The sequence below is a fragment of the Myotis myotis genome, unplaced genomic scaffold (assembly GCF_014108235.1).
Source record: "Myotis myotis isolate mMyoMyo1 unplaced genomic scaffold, mMyoMyo1.p scaffold_m19_p_11, whole genome shotgun sequence".
Classification (NCBI taxonomy): Eukaryota; Metazoa; Chordata; class Mammalia; order Chiroptera; family Vespertilionidae; genus Myotis; species Myotis myotis.
Genome location: NW_023416315.1, coordinates 44606459 through 44623303, shown reverse-complemented (window position 1 = coordinate 44623303; position 16845 = coordinate 44606459). Strand labels below are relative to the sequence as shown.

Sequence of the window (16845 nt, the reverse complement as noted above, 5' to 3'; positions counted from 1 at the left end):
ATCTATTGTTTAACATCCTTCTTCATGTAATTTTTGATGGGAGTGTAAAATGATCTGGAAGTATTTTGTAAAACCAAATACAAACTTATTCTGTGATTCAGTCATTCCATTTCTAGCTATTTAATCAAGAGAAATGAAAATATATGTCTACAACAAGACTTGAACAAAAATGTTTATAGCAGGCTTATTAAGGCCAAGTATCTATCAATAAAAACATGCATGACACTGGGGTATATCCATACAATTAAATGCTGCTTAGAAATAAAAAGGCACAAATTACTGATACATGCAATGACATGGATGAATTGAAAAAATAATACAACAAAGAACATATGTATAATTCCATTTATATGTTTCTAGAATAGGCAAGAGTAATCTATTGTGGAAAATACAGAACGGTACATTCCTCTGGTGGCAAGGGTGTAGAGACTGGATGGAAATGGGTAATATAAAATTTCTGGAACATTCCATACTTTGATAGATATTTTAGTTACAGAGGTATATCATTTGTCAAAAACTCATTGAATAGAACACTTAAGATTAGTGCACTTCATTGTACATAATTTTTTTCAGAATAGAAACAAATACATAAACAAATATTGAACTCCTATCACTATTAATCATATTTAAGAGGTGTGCTGATGCCTGATATCTACTTTGATTTCATTGAAAAAATGGTTGATGGATGGAGAGAAATGAATGGATAGACAGAAAAGTGATATTATAGTAAATTATAAATTATAAATTTGTAGCATCTCGGTGGAGGGCCAAGATGTATAATTATATAATTCTTTCAATTTCCTGAATATGAAAATTACCTATGCCTCCTGAAACAAAAAGTACTTTTTCCTAACTTCCAGCAAAGGTGATCTTAGGTAGATAAAAGTAATCATATAAATTTAAGAAAATATAATATGTAAATACACTATTATAGGTGGTAAAAACAGTCATTTACCTTTTTCTTCACTAATACTTACCTTTGTGGCTCAGTCTTAAAGTAAACTATAGCAAAATTAAGAATTTCTAGCATATAACTGAGCCTGAAAACTGAGTATCACTTAGATTTTCATAGACATTCAAATTTGATATAGTGTAATCTTCAATGTATGGTTTTGTTTTCTTTTTTTTATTGATATTTTACAGAGAGGAAGGGAGAGGGATAGACAATTAGAAACATTGATGAGAGAGAAACATCGATCAGCTGCCTCCTGCACACTCCCCACTGGGGATGTTCCCTCAACCAAGGTACATGCCCTTGACCGGAATTGAACCCGGGACCCTTGAGTCCACAGGCTGATGCTCTATCCACTGAGCCAAACCAATCAGGGCAGGTTTCGTTTTCTATCTCTAGAAACTATGTATGTTCCTTTTATTTAAATATTATGGTCTTTGTCATCTATTCAAATGGAAACATTTTCAAATGTAACTGCCTATACCTTGTAGAATTCTGTTTGAAAAGTAAATTGAAATAGCTCAGCTGGCATGGCTCAGATGTTGAGCATCCACCATGAACCAGGAGGTCACGGTTCAATTCTTGGTCAGGCACATGCCCTGGTTGAGGACTCTGTCCCCGGTAGGGAGCATGCAGGAGGCAGCTGATCAATGATTCTCTCTCACCATTAATGTTTCTATCTCTCTGCCTCCCCCTACCTCTCTGAAATCAATAAAAGCATATTTTAAAAAAATACATATTTAGTGTATTTTTTTTAAAGAAAATGCATCTTGTATTAAGTTATTACCTTTCTGTTTTGCTGACTTATTTCTAGGATGCATATCTCCCAACCATTTCTCTATTTCGGTGAATTTCACAAATTTCAGGAAGGTAGTGCTGAGTACAAAGTAGGTTTTAAGGAAAGTGATTGAAATAGTAATCTATTTAAACTAAGTGGATATGTCATAAGGTCATATGACTATTTTGTTATTATTATTTTATAATTACCAAAATGTGGTCTGTGTTTCCACTCTCTTATCTTATAAATATGTAGTCTTTTTCTTTCATAGACTGGTTATATAAGAAGGAATTACTCAACATTTCACTGTGGAGATGATATAATTATGTACCTTATTTATTATACTGGTATATTAGAATGACTTTTTCCATGGCAGATGTTGGGAGTTGTATATAATGTCCTGCTATTTACAAGAACACTATGTGTAATGATTTAGAGGTCTGTGTTTTGTCATCTATATATATCAAAGCCTAAGGGACAGTTCAACTGTCCGACCAACAGATATGAGGCACACTGACCACCATGGGGCAGATGCTCAACACAGGACCTGTGGAGCTGAGGTGACTTGGAAGCTGAGGTTCTCAGGTGATGAGCCCAATTCTGGGGTGCATCAACCGAGAACCACCCTCTCGCAATCCAGGAACCCTCAGGGGATGTTAGAGAGCCAGTTTCAACCCGATCCCCACAGACCAGGCCGAGGGACCACATCGGTGCATCAATCCATGCACTGGGCCTCTAGTGTTAAATATAGATTAGAAATATTTTGATGTTATTAGATTAATCCTGCTTCCTCAATTATAATGTTTTTAGGCATTTTTATAAATTTTGACATTTATTTCCTCAACGACAGGAAGCTGCAATATTTATTGATTAATCCATATATTAGGTTTTCAATGAATAAATTCATTCTATTAATGCACTCATCTGTCATCTTAAACTGTTTTCATCATTTACATTATATTTTTGAATCATGTTAAGCATAAACAACTGTATGATTAGATTATTTGTTTTTTGAGAAGATCAGATGGGATTTCATGAAGGAAATAATCTCTAGAAAGAATATTTTTATGAACTTATAATGGTGCATGTACACACATATATATAATACATATATAGTGGATATTAATTTTTATTACTTAAAGATATCAAGGACTTAATACAGAATTTTCCCCCCAAATTTTCTAAACATTGAAAGGTTTGCGAAAAAAATTATCCTTTTACTTTGTTAATTACAGGTAATGTCAACATGAAGGGAAATGAAATAGAATATGTATAATATAAATTCTTCTCCCTATACACAAAATTATGCTATCAATAGAGTCCATGTTCAAAATATAATTATGCTATTTTGCATACAATACAAATTAAAAATAAATTTTGGGTTTGGATGAAGAAAACCAAAGCAGCAAACTTTCATTTCCTACATCTAAAGAAAATAGAATTTTCTATTTAGAAAAGCCATTGCCCCATAGTAACAAGTAATTTATATGATCTTACCCAATCAATGATCTCACACTAAAACTTTCTCTCTTAAATAGAAAATTGGTAGAGGTTCAAGAAATGTGGTATTACCTAACTCTCTTCATTTTAAATTAGAGCACGTTTTCCTTCCCTTTGCCAGAAAGTTCATCAATATTTTAGACAGTGTTCTTACTCTGCTTTAGATGAAATAACCTTAATTAAGTGTGTATGATTTATTTTCTAAAAACTTCAGTGCTTAAGCAATGAGCTAAAAAATTCACCACACCAAAGAAATATAGCACAGGTGTGATTTAAATCTATTTTAAAAAGAAAAAAAAAATCATACCAGTACCTACTTTCAACTCTCCAATACATAATCATACCTCACTAGTTGGTAATGGTGAAAAGAGATTTGATAAAGAACTGTTATCCAAAATATACAAAGAACTCTTAAAACTCAATAATGACCTAACCAGTGGTCGGCAAACTGCGGCTCGGCAAACCGCAGCTCGCGAGCTACATGCGGCTCTTTGGCCCCTTGAGTGTGTCTCTTCCACAAAATACCAGCTCTTCCACAAAATACCGACTTCTGCGCATGGGCCACGAAGTTTCAATTGCACTGTACATGTGTGCCCGCACATGGTATTTTGTGGAAGAGCCACACTCAAGGGGCCAAAGAGCCGCATGTGGCTCGCGAGCCGTGGTTTGCCGACCACTGACCTAATCAAAGGACTTGCATATTGGTTATGCATATTAGCAAAACCAATGGACACAGACACTGGGGCGGTGGGGGCTTGCCCAGGGTGGGAATGGCTGGGGGAGGGGGGGTCAATCAGGGAAAAAGGAGACATATGTAAAATTTTAGACAATAAAAAAAATACAAAAATCCCTCAATAATGAAACAAACAACTTGATTAAAAAGTGGGACAAAGATTTTGAGAGACATCTCATCAAAGAAGATATTTGGGGGCTCTGGTCAAGATAACGGCATAGGTAAATGTGGTAGTGGAATTGTCCACAACATCAAAATTACAACTAATATACTAAAGAACCATCATTCAGAACTGCCTGAACTCCAGCAGAAGAGAAGTCTTTCAACTAAGGATAGAAAGAAGAACCTGCATCAAGACTGGTTGAAGGGGTGGAGATGCAAAACAGGCTGGTCCCACCCCCAAATGTGTCCAGTACAAATCAGGAGGCAAATCTCAGATGCAAAGGTACCCCATCACTTCTGAGGGTCCCAGCCCCACACCAGGGCCTCCCATCTCAGGGTTCTAGTTCCAGGAAGAGAAGTTCCCATAGTTTCTGGCTGTGAAACTAGCAGGATTGTGGCTGAGTGAGATGGAGGGCTCTAGAATCCAAGGCATTCCTCTAGCAGGGCCCTTGCATGAATTTACTCAGACTTACTTGCTCTGTGTTCCAGCACTGGGGAGCCAGGGACATACAGGGAGGAATGAGTTGTCACTGGGGCAAGAGCTAGAGGGGCAGCTTTCTCCCAGACAGAGTGCTCACAGAGGCCATTGTTCCCTTGCTGAGCCCTATCCTCACCGAGTCAGCAGGTGGGCACCGTATCTGAGTCTCCATTAACCTGGCTTACACTTTTGGACCCACCCAGGAGATTCCCTGAGACCCTGCCCCACCCAACTTGTGGGCCCAACCCAAGCATTTTCCAGGGGTTTTGCCATACAATTGACCCACCTTGGCTCATGCTTTGGACTTTTCCTAAAATCTTTCAAACAAGCAACATCTGACCTCAGCATGCCACATACCTCTTACTAAGAGGCCTCAGGCCCAACACCAGCTGGCCTCACACACGGGTGGCAGATGTTCTTGCCTGTACATCCCTAGAGGCCTCAGGGCCAGCATACCCAATGGATAGCTTCAGACCACATCGAAGCACAACACAACCTCCTTCACAAAGGACACACTCAAGGGGTGGACTCAGCTGGCACCAGAGCCCCACTGAAGTAAATCCTGCTCCGGGGTCAGACCCTGCACAGCTGATCCTCCATGGTGGTCGCAGCCAGTCCTCACAGCCAATCAGCCTGGGAGTACATCTCTCCCATTGAGATGCCAAGAGCAAGCAAGGTTCAACTACAACAGGAGGATGGACACAGCACAGTGGGAGTAGGGTTATAAGGAAAATCTCTGTACCTTCCACTCAGTTTTGCTGTGAATGTAACTAAAATTGCTCTAAAAAGTAAGGTCTATTATTAAAAAACGAGAGGCCCAGTGCACAAATTCGTGAATGGGTGCCGGCCTGCCCGGCTCAGGGTTGGGGGGCCGATCAGCGGTGGGGCTGGCTGGGGGGAGGGGCCTGGAGAAGACCCACTGAGCTGGAGCCCCAGGCTTCCCAGGGAGGATGGCCTTAGCAAGGAAACAGAAACTTCCAGAAGGCTCTGCAAACAGGCCCTGAGCACCTTTTGGCCAGAAGGACTCAGAGCTGGGGTCTCTGTGTGTATGTTAGACACAGCCCGGCGCTCGCCTTTGTCTGCTGGTCCAATCCGTTACGTAGAAAAGCTTGTTCCCCTTCTTCCCTTCGGGCCCTCACAACAACACAGGCCGATTGGAAGACGCGGCCCCAGCGGCAGAGCCAGGCCCCGCAATCACCCGGGATTTAGGCCTAGGACCACTGGGTAGCAATCCCCATGGAGCAGAACGCACTGTTTTAGAGTCTTCATTCTCCCCTAAAATGTGCCCAGCTGCTCCCCTTTAGCCAGGATGGACTGAACTAAGGAACCCAAGACCGAGTTTCCTTTGAGGTGGGATCCACCGGGAGCCGGCTGGTGGCGAGGCCCCTCCCAGGCAGCTGCCTTCCCCGCAGCTCGATGCGCTCTGAGCTGGCCCGTTTCTGGCGGTGCCGGGTCCTGGGCTGCTGGGCGGGCGGCGGGTCCACAGGGTTTCTCCCCGCCGCCTTTCTGGCTTCCCGAGCAGTACCCTCCGGCCCGGAGCACCAGGCGGCCCTCCTAGAGCCAGGACTCAGCGAAGGAGCTGGCCGCACGGAGAGGGACCTGCAGGTGGCCAGGTGGGTCCCCCACCCCTCTCCTCAGTCCCACTGGGCGGATCAGGCCAAAGCCCGCTGCCCTGGACTGGCGCCATGTGGGGAGGGTCGCAGCGGGGAGAGGGGCGCCCTGTCCTACCAGCTGTGGTGACGATCATGTCGGTGACCACCTGATTGAATTCGTCCCACAGAGCCTTCATCTCAAGCTGCAGGCTCACGCTGGCCACCTTCGCGTCTTCTTCACCTGCGCCTTGGCGGTGGCCATGCGACTGGCCCCGGGGCCCTCGGGCTTGACAGCGGGGCTGGTGGCAGCCCCTACAGCCAGCTCGTCATGGTGACCGGTGGTTCCAGTCCTTCCGCCACAATGGTCGCTGAGCTTTGATTATATAGATTTATTATATAGATAATTATACTAGCATTTTACCTATATTAATAATGCTTTTCTATTCATTAAGAACTTTAATTAGGTTCTTCATCTCTTTCTTCTTTATCAGGGTAAAAACATTTCCTTCTACTTCTAGCTAATATATTTTAACTAATCAAAAAAGTCATTTGATTTATCTTATTTTTCAACATTAAATAAGAAAAAGCATGTATTTAATTATTAATATATTAAGACAATGAATTAAGAGATTTCCTATTTCTGATTCATTCTTATAACTTAGAATATATTAGGAATATTTGGGTACTCATACATATATTTATAAGTGTTCTTTTTTTGTCCAATATTGTTACTGGGAATATTCTAGCTCCATATGACTCGAATGGCTTGCACACCTTTTTATTTTTATCTATCTTCTGGGCATTGTTAAAGGTTTCATACAGTTTTCTCACATGTTTTATACATGATTAAAAGTTAAATTGATTAATTGAAATATTCATCCAAAAGAAACAAATAAAAATCCCCAGCAAAACAAAAATACAAGCAACTATGTAATACCAATTTAATTTTTTCTATTAAACTTTCTTAAAATTTATGTGTGTGTAGTTAATTTTTCCTTTTTTTTTTCTCTCTGAAAAATAGCTTAGAATCTACAGATGGCAGAACTAGTATTGGTGAATGCCATTAACAGTTTTACTTAAAAAGGCAATTTCATAATTTTTTTTGAATATGTAAACTGAACATTTTTGTATTCTGTGAAATAAAAAGTCAATTATATAAGTGAAAAAGAAAAAAGTTCCTTTTTGATATTTGCCCATTACTAGGGCATAATAATAATCCAAGCCCTAATTCCCAGTCAGTATTGTCAGGGAGCTTTGCCTTGGAGTTGCCTCTGATTAGGCCCTTGAGTTCTAGGGAAAAGGGAATGTCTGTAGGAATGTGGCCTGATTCTTAAAATAAAATAATGATTTAGGGACCAGGGAATACTTAGGTTAATTTTATTTGACACAGACCTTGGCAACTTTTTAATAACATGAATGTTATTATAGATAGAAACTAATTATACTGGTTGCAACACCAGTGCAGCTTCACATTTCTATCATCTTCTGGTCAGAAAATGTTCTCAAGATGCCGGAAATTCAGGATCTCTTCAAAGAAGAAAAACATGTTCAACTGTGATATAATTAGCAGTTTCTATGGCTTTTGTTCTTAAGAGACAATAATAGTTTTGATTCTTGAAAATGCCTAATTATATGGGGAAGGAAATTCAAGGCAGAAAGGAAGATAATTTATAATATAATTTTCAAAGTAATTAGCATTTGCAGAAAATAATTCTTATTTATAAACCTGGTTTAATCTGTAAGATCTTAGTATCCTTTAAGAAATAATAATTCAAATTTAGCATTAGTTACCATTTTTGTACTTCCCTAATCTCGATGTGTTGAAAATAAATAATTGCTATTATTTTAATACAACTTTTATTTTGATTTTGTTTTAGGATTATATCTATGTGAACTGAAGAGTGAGGGAGTTGTCAGTTATATTTACATAAAATTTGTAATTTTCTTAAATATTGAAAAGTCTCTATTGTATCACATTCCTACAATTTAAATCTAAGGTTGCAATATCAAATTTAATGTTGCAACATAACAATGTATAATATTTTTGTTTTATTTGCATTTAATTATGTTTCTTTGTACTAAAATCTACCTAGTTTTCATTACTGATGCTTTTGACAAAAAGATGTTTACAGGGAAGTAAAAATAAGTTATCACATATTTTAAATACTATGTTGCTGTTTCATCATCCAATTTATTGCTTTAAATAAAACAGCATAGGCCAGCCAGCATGGCTCAGTTGTTGAGTGTCAACCTATAAACCAAGAGATAACTGTTTGATTCCCAGTCAGGGCATATGTGTGCTCAATCCACAGTTTGGGGTGTGCATGATCAATGATTTCTGTTCCTCTCCCTCTCCCTTCCTCTCTGAAATCAATACAAATATATTTTAAAAATAAAGTAGCATAAGTCCTAGTCTAGCTCTAGTGAAAGACAGTTACTTTTTTATTAACCTGTTCTGAAGACAACTTTTAAAAAAAATGAGGCTTCTTTGAATCCTAGAGGTCACTACTAGAAAAAAAGTAGATTTCCCATCTTTTTAAATATTTTGCTCAAGATGTCACTGAGGCCAATAAAACAAAACAAAAACAAATGCTTATAGATTTTCTATAACTATAAAGGCAGATAAAAAATACCACAACTTAGAGATTTAAATAATAAAACCAAGCTCAAATTGGGAAATTATTTCATTTTGGTTTAATGATAGAAAGGAAAGACAGTGAAGCTATTTAATTTTATATTAAATAGTGTTAAATCAATTAAGACAATAAGTGTTACTTGGGAAAACTATTCAGAACATGCATTTTAAAACTTCTATTCAGCCATTGTTTTAAATAATCAAATAAGAAATTAAAATCTTAAAGCAAAATGAAATTTGCTCTTAGAACAATATTTGTCAAGAATCATGATTATTGTTCATAGTTAATTAACTTTTTGTATATTTATTAAAGCGCAGAGACCAGTTGAAGAGACTTTATTTACTTATTTATTGAAAAACAGCCCACAGCATCTGCTGTTACTGAACCACTAAAACCCCTGAATATAACAGAATATTGATTCTGGTTTCTCTCCACTCCCTGACTGTTTGCCTCAAATCACCAATCTCTTTTTTGTCTCCTTATTTTTGGGATGACGTCTCCTCTTGAAAATTTATTTATAATTAAGAACCTGTGCCATCATAAATAACATCTTCTAAAAATCTATAGTTGATTGTCTATACTTTTTTCTGATCCCCATCTTTTTCCTTCACAGCCTCTAAAAAGGATTTCCAATGTTTTTTGAACTCTCTTGTACACATATTCTCTAAGAGAAGACTGATGATATATGAACAAAAGTTAGCCTCCCTCATAAGTTGTCATCTTTTTCTATCATTTTATAGTGAAAGCCTCAGTCAGTGGTTCTGGTATTGAGTTAAAGGCTGAAAATCAATTGAATAAAAAAATATGTTACATTTAAAAAAATGGATAGTACTGCCTTCTCTCTTGCTTTTTGGGCTAAACCACAGTTTTTAAGATATTATATCTTGGACATTTCTCATAGAAATATTTTTTTCTGGTATATTGCCTCATGTAAGGGAAACAAAAGAAAAAAAAATGGGATTGCATAGAACTAAAAAGGTTTTGCAAGCAAAGAAAACTGTCAAAAAAGGAAAAGACAACCCACTGAATAGGAGAACATATTTGCCAATGATACATTTTATAAGGGGTTAACATCAAAAGTTTATAAAGAACTTATAAAACTCACCATGGCCAAATAGGACTGGATATATATTACAATAACATTTTGCAATACTCTAACTCTGAAAAAACTCTTAAATATGTACCACATCTAACTTACATCATAAACTTCAGGGTTAGACCTTTAGATAGAAAACTATGGTGTAGTTTGGGTATTTTTATTTCAGTTTGTGATGTTATAAATTTTATTATAGTAATAGTTGTTTATTGTGTTTGAGTAATGCTGCAAAAATCTAATCAGAAAGGTATTATTAACCATCATACATTACTCATTTCTTTTCTCCCTTTATTCCTCCCTCTCTTTCATCTTTCTTTGTAGATTCCGTTCTACTAGTGGACAGGTTTGTTTTATAAAAATATTTTATTCTCTTTATGATGACCTATTGTTTCCCCATCTTAGAATATATGTAAATAAACCTATATAATAAAAGCCTAATATGCTAAGTGTCTGGTCGTCCATTCAACCAATCAAAGCATAATATGCTAATGATATGCTAAGGCCGCTCAACCACTCGCTATGACATGCACTAACCACCGGGGGCAGACAGTCGACCGGTCGACCAATCGCTATGACTGACGTGTACTGGTCACCAGGGGGCAGATGGTCTGACTGGTAGACTAGCTTGCTGCTGGTGTCAGGCTGACCAGGACTGAGTGAGACTGGCTGGACATGCCCTGGACCCCTCCTGTGTCCCTCCCCATCCCTGATCGTGCACGGGTGGGATCCCTTGGCCTGGCCTGTGCCCTCTTGCAATCTGGGACTTTTCAGTGGATGTCGGAGAGCCAATTTCGGCCCTATCCGCAGGCCAGGCCGAAGGACCCCACTGGTGCATGAATTCATGCACCAGGCCTATAGTCAATCGTAATAGCCATGACTTAGCTTCCTCAGTTACGTTCAGGTGTATTAGAAGTTTTATTTTTGCTATTATTATCAGGATATCCTTTATGAACATCTTTTTTAAAAATATATATTTTATTGATTTCAGAGAGGAAGGGAGAGGGAGAGAGGGATAGACATATCAATGATGAGAGAGAATCAAGCCCACAACCCCGGGGCATGTGCCTTGACCTGGAATCCAACTGTGACCTCCTGGTTCATAGGTCTACTCTCAACCAGAGTCACGACCACGGCAAAGAATATCTTTTGTTAACAAACTATGATCTCTCCAAGGACAAGTAGTTTGGGAATTAATGAGTGGCTTATAGACAGTATTGACAAATAGAGTGGCAGAACATTTATACAAAATCAAGAAGACAAAATTAACCAAAACAATACAATTTAGTGAAGATTTTGCAAGTCTTCGTGACATGGCTACCTTTATCTTTGGTGCTGCCACTGCTCTCGCACTACCAAATGACTTCTCACTGCTGGACTGGCTTACAATGACTGCCATTGTTTTGCTACTTCCTGCTGCCATAGTCTTACCTCCAGCCAAGTTTTTCAATTGCCTTCTACAAGTTGCTCTTACACAGAAATTAGAAATAAGCAAGGAAGGAAGCAAAAGTAGTTCCAGTTTGGAAAATTGTGTAAAATTAGTTCACATTTTAAGACTCATTAACACACAATTATCTCAAGGTCTTTCAAAGGCAATTAGGTTATAATTTTCCTAATTTGGGCACTGATCTGTTGATCAGAGTTGGCTACATTTAACTTGATATCTCTGAAGAATGTGATTATGCTTTTTTTTAAATTAAAGGACACCAACAGAATTAACACAACAAAGAGGTCAGTCATTAGCCTTCTTATGGCAATCAGCACTAACCCAATACTTCAATAATTTTTCAGTCAAAATATTTAATAATATTACAGAAAACAAATAAAGGTTATTGATCAAAGATCCTGTACCTTATTGGTTCATCCTACACATATAAGCCCAAATTCCATTACTTGAATTGTTAGTATGACTAGATTCCTCTTTAATTCACCCCAAAATGAGTAAGATTTTGTTGTAATATGTGTTTTGTTTCCTATCCTCCAAACTCATTTATCTTTTATTTGATTTACAAAATTGCTTTCTCATCCTGCAAAGCAAGGGTATAATTTTTCCATCATTCTAACACATTTGATGGTAAACACTGACTCTATGGGTGCTAAGCAATTAAGTGGCAGCCATCAGTTTAATACTAGTTGGGGCATTACTTAAGTTTGAGGATCAGTGAGATTAATGGTCAGTACATTATAAATAGGTCATAACACAAATGTATATGCCCAAAACACAACTCTATGCTGGCTGTAACATAAACCCTACTGTGTGCTAAGCAGAAGGCATTGTGGTTCCCAAAATGAAACTGAGTCTGCTGTCACCAATTTCCCACACACGTTCATGCTGAGATTTTATAAGTGTACAAATGAGATAGCTCTCTATGATACTGAACCCTGGGATCTTTTAAAATTAGTAGTTAAGTGAACAAAAGAAATTTTGATTTATGTGAATTTAGACAAATTTATAAACATTGAAAAGACATTTTTCATGGGTTCTTTATGCTGTCAGCCTACATTAAATCCAAAAATAGTTATTTAGCAAACCATCAACAAAATGATAAAAACTATGCTTCTAATGAATAAAATATGTGCATTATTATTTCTGATTCAAAATTTTTGAAAATAATAATAGTACTACATATATAATGGTATGCTGTTTAAAATGCAGAATTTATCTGATGATCAAAAAGAGTCAGAGGAAATGAATAGATTTCTGAGAGCAGCATGTGGGAGGCTGGGGTGGGAAGTGAAGGCGTTTTGATTTTTCTAGTGCTGAAATCCTATAGCAACACAAACATTTCTAATTTGAAAATGTTTAGACACACTTAAGTCTTCCTTACTAATATTATCGGGAAAACATTTTAAAGACCTCTTTCCTGGATAACCTTTTGTAATTTACATTTAGTTGATATATGAAGTTTAGAGCATTTTATTGCCTTTTTTGTTATGTGTAAATAACTTAGTAAGAAGTATGTCACTAAGCTTACCAAAAAATCCCTTTTATTTTTATGGAAGCGAAGGAGCAGTAGGTTTATTGTCTTCTAAAGAGACAGACATTGCTAGGCAGGAACTCTGTAGGTGGAGACTCAGTCTAAGGAAAGAGTCCCTATCACTTCTCTTTTGTTTCTTTAAGCCACTCATGGCATTCCTAGAAATATGTGGCTTGCTCAGTTAAGTGAAATTGAGCATCCTACTACATTTGTAGTGACTTGACATATGTAGATATTTTCATTGTTCCCTTCTTTAAAACTCTTATGTAATATTCTGAGACCAGGTAACATCAACTGTATTGGTTGTTGTTGTTTTGTTTGTTTATTTGTACTTTTGGTTTGTTTGTTTTGGGAAATTATAGTCACTATTCAAAATGCTTTGTATGAATTTACTCATTCATAATCCTCATCACAACAAGGAAGAATTATTATTTCATTCATAAAAGGGAACATTGAGCACAGAGAGCTTACATGAGCTGTCTATAGTTGCTTAGCTAATTTTGTTAAACTCAATTTCTTTAAAAATTTGATTATTATTTTGATACTAAAGCTAAATATTTTATTTTAAATTTTGTTTTATTGCTTAAAGTATTACAAAGAGTATTACATATGTCTCCCTCCCCACCCCACCCCCCTTCACATTCCCCTGGCCACCCCTAACCCCCATTGTCTTGTGTCCATTGGTTATGCTTATATGCAGGTATACAAGTCCTTCGGTTGATCTCTTATCCCCCCTCTCGCCCTCCAACCTTCCCCAGCCTTCCCGCTGTAGTTTGACAGTCTGTTCGATGCTGCTCTGCCTCTGTATCTATTTTTGGTCATTAGTTTATAATGGTCTTCAAAGCTAAATATTTTATATGTTTTTGGTGTACTGAGTGCTTCTGACAATAATAATGACGATACTCAATTAAGTAAAACAGAACAAAATAGTGTCAGAGCAGATTAGAAAAGCAAACATAACTGGTTCACTGTATAAATTTGCCAAACAAGCATTAGGCATTATTAATGTATTATTTTCTATTGTTTACTGTATTGTTCACATCATACATACATGAGCTATGTGCTATGTATGGAGCTGCTATGTAAATGACAGCAGCAGCAACCACAGTTATCGAGAGCATTTATCCTATTATCAGACACTATTCTTAATATCCTAAATAAACTGTCTCATGCAGCCTCAGAAAAACAGTATAAGATATTAGAATTAACTCCATTTTTAAAATCATAAATGGGCAGTGAAAATAAGTGAAGTAAAAGCCACATAGATAGTAAGTGGAGGGCTTGGGATACAAACTCAGGCACACTGACCCCGAGCCTACAAACCAGAGTTATTGAATTGTTTCTTATTTGACACATCTAGAGTGAAAGGCACTGTGATAAGCACAAATATGCATCTATGTGTTCTTCGAATTCAAAGGTGGGAAAGATTAAAAGCTACTGGGTGGAATGATTAAATGAAAAAGGTAGTAAATTTGAGGACAACCAACTCTATTATTTGAGTATGTTAGTGTTTAATATTAGCGAGGTCACTTGGAATTAGACGTCAAAGGATTTGACAGAGAGTGAAATCTGGATTCAATTCACTTAAAAACCGAGAGACATAAATGGTTTTTGAGTAGAAAAGTGTTGCGATAGCCATCAGAGCTGCATTTAGGGAGATCTCTGCCTACAAAGGAAAAGTATGTACAGCTTATATTTGTTAGGAGTCTTACAAAATTAAGCATAAACAATAATCTATTGAGTAAAACACATTTTCACAAGTCAACATTTCTGAATCAGGATCAATTTTATTGGTCACCTGAAAACTATAGCTCTAAAAAACTTGGGCAAACATATGAACATTTATCAACATGAAAAGGCAGTATTTCATAAACTTATTTCACATTTAGGTATTATCATATTAGTTTTGAGATATCATAATTAAAAGCTTCTGAAATCTACCACTACAAAGGTATTTTTGTCAAGCCTACATTTAATTAATAATACTCTAATTTTAAATGTATTCTGTGTTCTTTCCACTGAAGTGATTAGAACATAGTAAATTTTTTGAGGGGTGTGGTGGGAAGGGGGATTGGTCAAAACCATCCATTCCATTAAAGTTCAATGCCATTGCTTGCCACCATTCAGCTTTAACCAGCTAAAATCCTTTAATTCCCTGGCCTCTGCTGTTGGGGAGCTCTAGGCTCATCACACTTAACCTCTGCCTAGGCTTCTCTGAAAGGAATTTGTTTCAGTCCATTCACAGCTTCAATAGTTGAGCAAGCCACACGCAACTGCACACTGGTCTTTTACCCTGAGCACACTAATCTGATTGTTTTTCCACTCTACAAACTCTGGGTCAACAATCAAGCTGCCGCCAGAAACTAATTAATTTGCAAACAGGCCTCTGTTTTCACAGAGGGAAATCTTTTGAGAGCCATGTCAGAGAGGCCAGGCACACCATGGTTACATGCATTGTCATGGCATCCACTTCTCTGGGTAAATCTCTTGCTTGATGTCACTGCACACATGAACCCAGATTACCCAGTCAGCAGTAAATCCCTATTGAGGTCCACTGATCTCTGAATGTACTGACTCTGGAAGAGGAAATTGGTATAGACAGGCTCTGAATTCATTAAATTGATGGTGAGACCAGAGAGAAAAATTTTAAGAGCTCAGAGAAGAAAGAGAGCTGGCTTTAATTTAAAGAATTTTCCAAGATATTATCTAATTTTTATACATTTTTCATTAAATTTAATTTAAAAGTGGGATTCCCTTGAGGGTAATAATATTCTTAAATGTTATTTTTCTAATCTCACCATTCAACTATAAATTCTCAAATAAGTGGTTCAAAATTTGTGACTAATAGGCCATACTTGAGAGTTGTATTTTTTAACCAATCATTAAAAAATGTTAAAATAGCATATCCTTAATATTTTATTCAGGTACATTTTCTTAGAGCTCTGAAAAACATAAAATCACCTTCCAACCATTGTCACTGAGTTAACTTTTATTTCAAAGTTTTATTCATTTCTCCTCATTAGTGCCATATAATTTCAAACAAAACCAATTGAGAGTGATTATGTGCCTTAGACAAAGTGTGACACAGTAAGTAGATCCTTGAAAAGGATATTAAATAAAAGTATATTTGGTAAATTTGCTCTTCTGGAAATAGAAAAGGCATATTTAGTTAACTTATTAAATGTGTTATCATTTAGAAAATAGAATAATTTTATGGTATATTTTTGAAAAGGTTATAGTTGGAGGTGCGCATTCTTTATTGGGATGAAAAATTTTCTGGGTAATAGATTCATAAGAAAAAAAGATAAAGTAGGTTGGAGTGAGGTAAGGCATGAAGACTTTGTTGTTGAGATCTGTTTTTATTTTGTTTTTCAATGACAGTATAATTTCTATATTATTTTGTATTGGTTTCAGGTGTACAGCAGAGTGAGTAGTTGGTATGAATACTTTAAAGTATTGCATATCCATGCTTCAGCATAATTTCAGCAAAAATATGTTTATTTTTTGTGATTCTATACAGTGATATTTAACTAACAGAGTGTAATTCGTAGATGTAATTGAAAAGTTAAAAAGACTGAGTCCTTGTTTTGTCTTTCACAGGCTATGAAAACCAAGATGACATTTGTGGTTGCAGTTGCTGTTTTGACTAAATGTTCACTCTACTTATGTAATACTCCTCTGCTCATATAACCATAAAATAAGGCTTCCACAGGGCTTTTTTCTCCAAGGTCAGCAAAATATATTACTAACTTGCTTAAGTCGGAGAAATAATTCAAAATGGCATCATTAAAAAGCCTGATATTATGCAAAACTACATAATTCGTTTTACTTATTAAAAAATCGAATTGGATACTTTGACATAGTTTATGTCTTTAAAGATAATAGAATTAAAATAGTACATCAAAAGAGTTGTACAAATGATTTGAGATTAGGTATCTGGTAC

At 36.7% G+C, this 16845-nt stretch overlaps 1 protein-coding gene across 2 annotated transcripts in view; it reads right to left on the bottom strand.

The window, feature by feature from the left end:
* SEMA3A (semaphorin 3A) overlaps positions 1-16845 on the bottom strand; it is a 190834-nt gene that overhangs the window by 60847 nt on the left and 113142 nt on the right. The gene's annotated exons all lie outside the window — the stretch shown is intronic.